Below are 10,245 nucleotides of genomic sequence, written 5' to 3'. Positions count from 1 at the left end.
GTTCTCAAACATTCATCAACCTTAAACATATCTAAAACTTATAGAGATATCGTGTAAGTTCGATGTACGTTTTCACACGAAGTGTAGAAGTCCAATTTGTCATGTTTACTGACTGTACAAAACACGCATCGGCGGGCCCTCTTATTCATCGACAACAGACAATTTATTGGATTTTTACACAAACAAAACTGAGCAGTATCTACAGACGCAGACTTATTGGGCCTTAATGAGACATCAAGCGTTGCTTACAAATCAGGCGAATCTTAAACGTGCAATTTTGTTTTACTTTTCGGTCGCGATAGACTCTGGCGATGTCCCCGCAAGCGTCTGGTAAGTGGAGAGAAACTTTAAAGCTCTAAAACGCCTCTGTATGCGCATAACTATATCCAACTAGTTTTTCGCTGTGCTATGGAGAGGTTGTTAGTCTTCAACATATGTGAAATTTAGAGTGGAGTAATGTGAAGTTCTTGTGAAAGAAGCAGCGGAACACAACTTGGTCAGTGATATAAAGAGGAACATACCTAAATTCGACACGGTCTTTCTTCACTGTAATTGGGGCAGCTTACGATGAAAATACTTAAGCAAAATTCCAACAGACATAAACGTATTGTGTTGTGGACCAAAGGCATAAAAAATTTCGGGAATTTCGGACGTTATTTCCCCCGTGCTACATCCACAAAAATCCTCACAACATGTACATGCGTGTATCGCACGCGATGGCGCGTGCAATTTGTTCTAAAACTAGACGCTTTGCTGCGTGTACCCAGGCAGTCGTTATACTGAGAAGCACTAGCTATATTGCAATTGAGCTAAATGTTCTGCATTTGAAGTTGTACGAAATTCAATCGAATCGATGTGCTTAAGCTCTTCTGCTTTTGATTGCATTTCTTGTCATCGATTAATAGCTTATTACACGTTTGCAGGTCTTTAGGGCGTGAAAAGAGTCAAGGTCTTTATATCAGCCTATAAACGTTTCAGTCTATTTTCCTCACCCTTTGTCGTTGTTATTTGCGTTTCTCAAGCAAGCGAGACATTTTGAATTTCCGAGTTATGGCGGTGCGTGACATAGACCTACGAACGCGTTTGTCGAAAAACATATACTTATGTCGTGATTTTTAGCCCAATCAGCAGTTAAAGTACTAGGAAAAGAGCTTATGTAAATGCTTGTTTGTTCAGTACAGATAATCAGTCGCCTAGATAGCCAAAGTAAGCTCCAGATGTTTACACTATTTTCCGGCCGCAATGTTGGCGTACCGCCGAGGTACTGGTCTCTGTAAATTTGCGCAAAATATTTCGACGAATATCTGAGCTTCGGAAAACGCACAGACTTAACAATTAGCGAAGTGTCGTCTTTATTAATCTCCTATAACATCACAATTTCTTGATTTAATCCACTAAATGGTTGTCGAATAAATTTTTTATTGCGTCAGGATTGCGTGACAATGCAAGCCAAGAATTGTTTTGCTGGGGTCAACATACATGTACATTAGTTTCTTTCAGCTTAAATGTACAATAATTCGCTACATGGGTTTCACTCTTGTAAAGACACATAACTCTGTTACAAGAAAATAACGTGAGAATATCGTGTAGTTCGAGATTTTATCTTTATTATACTTTACGAAGTTTCTCAGAGCGTTTTACTTACAAATTCTCTAACCTTTCTGCTCTTGCTGCTCAGAAGTTCTTGAGTTCGTGCTGGGATTCTACTTGGTTCACGATCATACGATGACGCTTTTGAAGATGCTTTTTATCAAGCTGAAGAGTTGATAGCCCCGGTTGATGGCTCCTTTGGTATAACATGATTCTTGATAAATTCACTCAAATTGTTCGCTCGTAAATTGTTCTCTCGTAAGTCTTGCAGACCGACCCGTTGCGAAAACGCTTAAAAAATCCTTTAGTTTTGGTCTACCGCGAACGATGTGTTCGTTTGTATGTGATTTCATCGCCCTAGAAATCAAGGAATCCGTGCTAACTTTTCACGACGGCAACTTCTGTAAATTCCATGTGCTGTACGCATGCAGGGGTGACGCATGCGCGTTAGAGACCAGACGGCGATTTGTGACTGAACGAGGAAAAAAAAACAAAAAACAAAAAAAAACGGAGCCGAAATTTAAACCCAGGCCTCACTGCCTGGGTAAATAGCAGAATTGTCCCATATCATAGGAAAAGGCGTGTGCTTACTGTCTCCGTCCCTGATTATGGCTCCTGGAGTAAAGCTTTTTTTTTTTTCTTGGAGTGTTTTACAGTGTTAAACGATGAATTATATACGAGGGAAATGTTTGTTTTGAAAAAACGGGAGGGGGGGGGGGGTTCCGTCAAGGAGGATGGGGGAAGATAGCCCTGGGACCTGGCTACCAGCTGATACCAAGCGGGACTGCCAGGACCTAACCCCAGGGGGGTGGGGTGGGTCACAGAGAGAGGCACTTTCCTCAGTTAAAACCGCTCATTTTCTTTGCAGGAAAGCCTTGGCCAGCAATGCCCTGCAGTCTTAGGGGCTGGCAGCCAGCCAGCCAGACACAAGCAAGCGGACTTTTGTCGTAGACGTTGAAGTTCTATTTCTATTAAAAAAAAAAAAACTTATCACTAAAGACATGTTTTTGTGTGGCAAGGCACTTTTTCCTGCAGCAACTGAGGTTATATGTGTTGGATCTAGGTTTTAGAATACAATGCCCTTTCTTTTTCTCTTTACTTCTATAGCAAGTGTATTGCTTATTTATTTCCTACTCTCAGAGATGCCTTGTGTTTTAGATAGGGAGGAAGATTTTGACATTTGCATTTTTCTGCGAATGATTTAATGTTGAATCCTACGCAATTAACTCGGTATACGATCATACAATGATACACTAAGGCGGCTTATATTAAGGAATCTTGTATTCTGTTTTAAGCTGTCCTCAAATTCATTGGATTGACTTGTTCAATGTAATGTAATTAGTATTAAAGATTAAAGATTAAAGATTAAATTCGCGCTTGACATTGCCTCTTTAAGGATCAATCGTAAGGATATACTAAAAAAAATTAGCATTACACGGTGTCTCGTACTACTCTTTATAACACCGAGGAATAAAAAAATATTTCATAGTTTGAAGTATTTTTCCACAACTTTGCACTGAGGCACATGTACATTCGTCGATCCGTACATAACCAGCCTCCTAACATATGTACATCTTATTTAATGAGCCCTTTTATTGTGTAGCATCGCTTTATAAATTTAATTCTATCCTTAGAGTTCGAAATAAAAGGGATAAGTACGTTGCAGGTCAAAGGAGATAGAAATATTTCCAAAGAGCGAAAAGTTGGAAAAAACCGTGTTCAAATCAACCGGTGCTAAATGCCTAAAAAATAATAGGGCAAACCCAAGGAAATTGATCAGAGTTCGAAATAACGGGGAGAAGTTTCTTTCTTCGAGCTAGCCTAGTAGGGATTAAGTTAAATTTGCAACTTACACTACCCGCGTTGATCAGAAGGTCCAGGTGCAATCTGCATTGATATTTCACTGAGAAATGGATTTGAGAATGGATGTCACGATGGTTTTTTTTCGCCTTTCGCGACCTCTTCGCGAAGAAATAGTTCAATTCCGCTGAAGTCGTTTGGATTGGTCATACCGTATTTTCTCAATTAAACGCCGGACCCCGATTAAACGCCGGCCTCGTATAAACGCCGGGTCCACGAGGCCAATTTTGAAATAAACGCCGGGGACGTTTAATCGAGGCCCCGGCGTTTGTTCGAGGCCCCGGCGTTTATTTGCGTTCGAACCAACAATTTGATTTTTCCCTTATTATATAGCACTACCGCGACATATTAGTACGCTATGGTGTTTTGATAATCTTAATAAACGTTCAAAAGGAAAAGTCCGGCTTAACATAACAAGAATAGTAGCTGTACAACAAAATAAAACAAAATGTTCGTGTTCGTGTTGTCATTAAGTCTTATTACTGATGACGCACTTTCTTTCGTGTGTTATAGTGCTCACTGTCACTAACATTGCGAGGATCCCTCCAGCGTTTGTTTGTTTCAATCTTGTCATAAGTTGTCCTTTCTGAGAGGAAATCGCACATTGAATAGAAATAGGGACTTCAAGGCCGCCTTGTTCCAAGTTGCTAGCTCGGTAGGTTTCCTGTCTCACTTTAGCCGAAATTTTCCCTCCATGTTTTACAAAGAAGCAAAGAGCGGAAGAGAGTTCGATTGGATGTGTCCGACATTTATCTTCTCATTATCACGGTCATGCACACGGTAAACAGCCATCGCACACGGATCGTACTTGTTGTTTTCTTCATGACTTACAATAAGACCTTCGCCGATCGCAATATCTTTCCAGTGTTTTTCGGTAACGTGGTACCCCTCGCACACAGCAATCAAATTCAAATGTTTCCTCGGTTTCTTGAGTAGCCATACGTATATTAAGGTCTTACTACAATAAGGATAGAGACCAAATACCACCTAGCTTAGCCGTCTTAGCAGAGGAAAGCAACAAGAGCGGATGGTTGCGTTACATGCGTGACCACACACGTGCATAAACTTGACCTGGCATTTAACATGCTTCATGGTGTAAAATAACAGTGTACCGGCGCGTCAACTTTTTTCAATCGTTGTTAGGATCATGGACAACGATACTATCAACAATTCCACTGAATCTCCCAGTGGATCAAGTCAAGAAAATGATCAGAAATCGCCTCTGCAGAGAGGTGTAACTAGTGGAAAGGGAAAGAAACGACACAGTTATAGCATAAGCACAAAACTCGAAGCAATTGCTTATGCAGAAAGCAACAGCAAGGAAGCCGCCGCACGAAAATTTCGCGTGGACGCTAAGAGAATCCGAGAATGGTGCCAAAAGAAAGCGGAGTTTGAAAGCAAACCCAAGGAAAAGACTAAACGGTGGCGGGAGAAAGCCTCTTTCAACTGAGCTTGAGGAAAGAGTGCTCGAGTGGATTCACGATATGAGGGCACGAGGTCAGCGCGTTTCCAGGCGGGCAATTAGCAAGAAAGGAGAGATCATTTGGCATGAGCTTAAGTCATCGAACGAGATTGATGCCCCCGCTGGTTCTGACAACAACGAAGACATATCCCAAGAAGACTTCAAGGCAAGTAATGGCTGGGTAGTTCGCTTTATGAACAGGCATGGATTAACTTTGCGCAAACGTACCTCCCTGGTACAGCATGACCCCGGAAACCTTATTGATCGTGTCATCAGTTTTATTCTTAACGTGAGGCGCAAATTTCATGAAAAGGAGTATGCAAAGGAAAACGTAATTGCTATGGATGAAACACCGATCTGGCTTGATATGCCTTTATATGACCATATTACGCCCATTTTGATAAATTTACACTGGTTACCAGTAAGATATAGAATTAATTTTAAAATTTTATTACTCACTTTCAAAGCCCTCTATGGCATGGCACCAAGTTACATCATTGATTTAATTCATATTAAGACTATTACACCCTATTCGCTGCGCTCTACTGAAGGTGTTTCATTGAAGTATCCTTCGGGGAGAATGAAAAAGTCATTTGGTGACAGATCCTTCAGTGTGGCTGCGCCCACTCTGTGGAACGCTCTTCCTGTTAGCCTCCGCATGATCAAATGTATTTCCACTTTTAAGTCAAATCTTAAAACTTATCTTTTTAAATTAGCTTTTAATATTTCTTAAATATGTATATATAATAAATGATGTAGTGTTTTTTTTTTTTTAATTATTTGTAAATTTTATTGTAGATTTTTAATACTTGTATAGTTTTAGGTTATTTATTGTTGTAATGCGCTTTTGATCACCTGGTATGTTAAAAAGCGCACTATAAATCAATAAATTATTATTGTTATTATTATGCCAAGCTCTACTACTGTGAATGAGGCTGGGGCATCGAGTGTCACCATAAGGTCAACTGGACATGAAAAAGATAGAGTAACTGTTTGCCTAGCGGCCAAGGCAAACGGGCAAAAACTAAAGCCATTCATCGTCTTCAGAGGTGGAAAAAGAGATGTAAAGAGGATGAATGAAGACAGACGTTTATCTGGAAAGTGCGTCATCCGCTCCTCGGTAAATGGATGGATGAATGAAAGCCTGACGATCGAATGGGTGCAGTATGTTGTAGGCCGCCTATCATTTGCTCCGAGACTTCTTGTCTGGGACAGATACAAATGCCATATGACGAATGGAGTAAAAGAAGCCCTTCGGCAGGCTGGTGTCGATTCAGCGTTGGTACCTGGTGGCTGCACAAAATATATCCAGGCTCCCGACGTGTCATGGAACAAGCCTTTTAAGGATCTGTGCCAAATAGCGTACGATGACTGGATGGCAGAAACAGAGCATGAAGTAACCCCGGCTGGTCGAATAAAGGCACCTTCACGGCGCAGCTGTATCCAGAGAATATTATCGGCCTGGGAAAGCCTCCCAAATGACGTTATCAAGAAGAGTTTTGAAGCGTGTGCTGTCTCATTGCCCATAAACGGATCAGAGGATGACAAAATCCATTGTTTTAAGGCAGACGGCCCACTTAGCAATGGAAGGCAGGAGTTTACAGAAAGGGCCGCAGCATTTTTTTACTGCACTGCAACATGCTGCTCCTGTTGATGAAAACGATCCGTTCGCGGATTTAGAGCCAGACATCTGTGAAGAAGAAGTTAACGAGTTTGTTGTTTATGAAGATTAAGGTACATTAAAAATCGTAAATGCGGACGCTTAACTGATAGTATCGAGGAGAACGATGGCGACATTGCCGTTTATACGGAACTTAAAACTTTGTATCCATACTTGCTCCTATTTATTTTACATATTTTTGTTCTGTTCAGTGCCACATGTCCTGATTGTAACATACATGTGCTGTTTATAATGCTCTATCTTTTAGCAATAATCATCCTCCAAGACTCAGGGACAGTTTACCGAATGGAAAAGTCATTTCGTGTTGACAAACTGCCCTAGGTTTCGGAGGATGGGTGAATAAATCAATCTGAAAAAAATGACAGAATATTCAGGCACTTCATAAATAAACGCCGGGCCCCGATTAAACGCCGACTTCAAATAAATGCCGGGCCCACGAGGCCAATTTTGAAATAAACGCCGGGGGCGTTTAATTGAGAAAATACGGTATTCCATTGCAGCCCTGCAGCATCTAATGGGGTGGGGGTTTTCCAGCTGCTCGTATATTTTCTTACGATAAAGCGGTGTTTTTGGCAAAGTTATGAATTGGCGATTATCGGTATCTTTTAGTCACCGTTAGGAAAGGCAGGGAGTTTATTTTTTTTTATATAACAAAGGGCCTGTAAGTGGTTTTACTTTTTTTTTAGGTGGGGCAGTAGGTACCACCGTGTGCATTTACATTACAAGCTAACATTTTCCGATAAAATCACTCCTTCATATGTCCCATCTAAATTTCGTTTTTCGGCCTTTTACCTGGTGCCGCGAGTTAACTTTTATCTAATGCGTTAACTTGTACCCGGCCAACAGCGTTGTTTTGGCTAGCACGCCTTCAAAACGTTCCGCAACAGTATGTTCTTTTCATCCTTAGTTAGCGCGTACACTCTTTTTTAAAAGAATATTGTTTTTCAGGCTCAGGCTGAGTATTCTTATCAGTTTTCTGTTTATTTTAGGCTGACAAAATTCTTGTGAATATTCCTAGATTAGATAAAGGAATACAAAGTCGACTTTGCCGATAAAACGCCAGATTTAGTCGATCTAATCTTTTCCCCTCTTCCTAGGGAATTCAGCATTAAGTTGATATTCTATTCCATTTAAAAATTATTAGTACTGGAACAAAAAGATAGTATATTTCGGCATAGTATCTTTAACCCCCAGGGATCGTATTTGTGCTTGTAGTATTAACAACGAAATGGCAAGGTGCCTGCCGGGTACACTCTTTCTCTTTAGAATATCGAGGCTGAACTTTGCGAAACTTTAAGAATATTTTAAGCATAAACCCGAGGCTGCGATTTTGAAGCATGGCCCTGTTCTGTCACACTATAATGTCTATATTCTAAGAATATTCACAACAATATTTTCAGCCTACAATCGGCAGAAAGACAAGAACACAACCTCGTTCCCAGGGTCTCTCATCTTACCGCCCCCTGGAGCGAGCGAAGAGAGACCAGGGGCGAGGAAGAACACTGTGCGACGCCTGACACTTTTTGTGTATCTGAATCATCCAACAAAAAATGACGTCACATCCGGTAAAAAAGAGCTCTGAGCGGCAAAATCAAATTTGAATATGGCATAATCGTTCTCTCAGTAAGTAAAATGGCAATATTTTGCAATCGGCCGGATATTTTTAACGTTTTATTTGGCCACGATAAACAAAATTTTGTCTTCTTCCTCGTCATATCAGTTTGTTTGAAGGACAGAGTAATTATTTATTCAAAAACACGCTGTTTTGAAGGCGTGTTTTTTACGAAATGTCGCCATTTCTTCCCGCTGAATTCCACAGGAGTCATCGTTTGTCTGGAAATAATGAATTCTAGGTAAGTTGCACTCAATTCAAATATCCTATTCCTTTAGGTGGGCATCACACTAAGAAAAATGCACAATGACAGGTTTCTAGATATGGGGGAACCTTATTAACAGAAACGCATGTTTTAAAATTTACTGTTGCCAACACTCGAGAGTACTTGAGTGCTGTTAATCGTATCACTGCAAGAATAGACCCACGCACATAACGCGCTTTGCAGAACTTTCTTGCCTATCGACACTAACACAAACTCATGTGTTTGCTCATGACTCAAACTGATGCCATAAAATATGCTACGATTGGTTAACAACCGTAAACAAGATATGTTTTCCCTAAGCAATTCCTTAATTGATAAACGCTTCGTTACAGGCAGGCCGTGAACCCGTTAAAAAAAGCAAGAGGAAGGAAAGTGAAGAATGATCATCGCAGTATATTTTCCAATTTAAGCAATTGGAAAGAAGAAGCCTGAAAAAAATCAGGGCTTCAACGGGATTCGAACCCGTGACCTCCGCGATACCGGTGCGATGCTCTAAATATTCTATTCAGTTTTAACGGCGATTAAGTAATTTGGGCATGTCGTGGTTTTTTCTCATTTATAATCAAATTTATTTTTCCGTTTCAACAGTTTAAACGTCACCAACGCTAAGTTCCAATACCACCCCCCCCCCCCACCACTGAGGTCAAGCATGCACCTTTTAGTTCTTCAAACCCTATCATTTGCCCTGTTTGCAGACCAAGTTCCTTATTTATTAATCCCTGTCATATTGGCAACTCATTTTGAAAGGATACTAAAAAATTGTGCATTATATTTCAGTGTGCTTTCTCTATGTAATCTTACATCAAGATATTTCAATCCTTAAGGGAATGAGAGAACACTAACAATACCGACAATTTTCAGTAATTCATCACTCTTTCAATATACCATCTAAACAAATTGTTCGTAAACAGTAGTGAAATTTCATGCTCCTACATCTAGCCATAAAAGGAAGTCTGGGAACAGGCAATAGCAACACAGGCTGGTAAATTTTACAAGCTAATGAACTCATGTCTAACAATGATGAGTGATGATGAAGCATGGTGCAGTGAAACTGAAGAATCAGACTGTGAGTGACATTGATAGAGTCAGTGTCGTGAGAGTGATGCTAGTGTCTGTGAACTTGGACCAGATCAGCAAAGAAAAGGTTTCATACTAGAAATTGACAGAGAGCAACAAGTTTGTGCTAAAAACGTGAAGCTGGCTCAGACCAGTCTTGAAGCCAGCTTCATCACTACTTACAGTACTTGTCAAGAGTTCCTGACTTGTGTATGTGGGAAGGCTCTCTGTAATGACCTATATGGGGAGGCTCAGCTCAAGATGAGTACCTTTTTCAGGCTTCAGGTATAAAATGATAGGGATTTCACAAGTTGAGGTGTATGAAAGGGTAGGAAAATCTGTTTTCCAGGGATTCCATTCTTCTGGTTCTAAAATGCTGTTGAAAAGCTCTCATTTACTCTCTCAGCCAGAATGAAGAGATTCTATAATATTGTTTATTAACCTCTTTCCAAGGGAATAGAAAAGGGATGCAGTATTCTTAAAAAGGTTCGTTAAAGGGATACATTTACCCTTTTGCAATGTAAGGTCGACAAAAGAGGTGCCATTTCTATCAAAATGGTACAAACGTATACAAAAGGGTAAGGGGTAATGGACCTTGAGATGAGGCCTTTCCATTTAAAATTCTGTAGAATACCCCCCCCCCCCCACCAGCTTAGATAACAAAGATGTTCAAATTGTTGTATTGTGAAAAAAGGCAATTATTAAAAAACAAAACAGTG

This window comes from Orbicella franksi, chromosome 9, assembly GCF_964199315.1.
Source record: "Orbicella franksi chromosome 9, jaOrbFran1.1, whole genome shotgun sequence".
NCBI lineage: Eukaryota > Metazoa > Cnidaria > Anthozoa > Scleractinia > Merulinidae > Orbicella > Orbicella franksi.
Note: the sequence above shows the minus strand (reverse complement) of the source record.